This window comes from Plectropomus leopardus, unplaced genomic scaffold (assembly GCF_026936395.1).
Source record: "Plectropomus leopardus strain MGB_pleo_1.0 unplaced genomic scaffold, ASM2693639v1 Contig32, whole genome shotgun sequence".
Taxonomy (NCBI): domain Eukaryota; kingdom Metazoa; phylum Chordata; class Actinopteri; order Perciformes; family Serranidae; genus Plectropomus; species Plectropomus leopardus.
This window is the reverse complement of record NW_028274706.1, coordinates 77,257-78,899: the sequence shown is the minus strand read 5'-3', so window position 1 is coordinate 78,899 and position 1,643 is coordinate 77,257.

Below are 1,643 nucleotides of genomic sequence, written 5' to 3'. Positions count from 1 at the left end.
TGGCGCTGCAAGTCATGGTGGCCAAACACTCGGCCCTCGCAGTGATCACTCAATACACACACAACTGTACTCTACTCATCACGCAGTACTGCACAAGTGTCGCAGGAAAGCGATTGCTATCATCAGTAACCTCTAGTCTACCTGCAGGCCAGTCCTGCAAAGATGTCATAAACACTAAACATTCGCTTTACGCACACTTAGAAAGTAACTATGGTGTAAGATAGCTGTCAAAAAGATGTGTCCATAATTAATCATTCTTATTTGTAATTTTAACTATTTCTATGTCAAAAGTTGACATACAGAAAATTCTGCTGTCATATACGTTGAGTCTGTGAAATTGGGTTCAAGTCTGGATTGTTTTTATATGAGTATGAGTATAAAATCTGTGAGTGTAGTCTTATGAATACAACTCACGTTGACACTACTATGAAGTCTTCACTGTGAGCACAAATCCAAGTTTACTGGTACGAATCCAAAAGTGCTGAAATAGCGTCACTGAGGTCAGTCAGGTCGCAGGAAGAGTAATCAATATGCGATTCCTCCAACTGCGCATGTGCATGCCCCAGAGGCAAACATGGAGGCAACAGCGTACCAAGTAGTAGCAGCTCCGGAGAAACATCACAGAGCGTGCATTGCATAGAAATTATTTATTTCATAAAATTGAATCATTATGTATAATATACATTTCTTGGAGTCATAAACGTATTGCTTTAACTTGCAAGCTAAAAGACATTTTAAATGCTGATAATGCTATCTTAGTGCTATTGTTACTGGGATTAGAAGTTGGCCAGCGCTAGTTAGTTAGCACTAACTAACCTGACTGTGACCTCACTGATGTCAGATTTTACACTCATACTCATATAAAAACAATCCAAACTACAAACCCAATTTCACAGACTCATGTATATGACAGCAGAATTTTGTGTAAAACAACTTTTTTGACATAGAAATTGTTAAAATTACATATAAGAATCATTTATTATGGACACATCTTTTTGACAGCTATGTTACACCATATAAACTGTATACTTTACTCTCACTTTCTTGCCCTGAAATCAAATTGAATCAGGACCTTGGGAACTGAAAACGAATTGATTTGGGAAATCAGTGGTGACACCCAGCCCAAGTATTTTTATATTCTTACACTGCTCAACAAAATCAATAATCTATAATCAATATTTCTGTTTTTTTAAAAAAATAATCATTGGACTATCATTATACCCTTTTAATAAAATGTATTTATTGTTGTTTGTTATGATCTTTCAATGTGTAACATGTTATTTTGATAATCCATTGTTTCTGGTTGCATAATCCACTGTCCACACATCTCGACATCAACAAAACAATTTGCAGGGTAATTATTCCTGACCTCCAGCAGGGCTGTGCCATGCTGCACTCATTGCTGCTCTGTGAAATGTTGTGGCAGTTTTCACTATGAAGCCCACTCCTCCTCTCTTCCTCTTGAGTAGCAGGACGCTAGTTCAGCGGTGTCCATTCTTGTCCATCTTTTTCGTCAATGTTTGCTGGCATTTATATTTGAAAACCTTGATCTGATTAGCTAACAGTTGGCTAAATATAAGTCTGCAGGAGGAATTTAATGACTGACCGATTTCATCATTCTGATGATCACCTTCACCCACGTA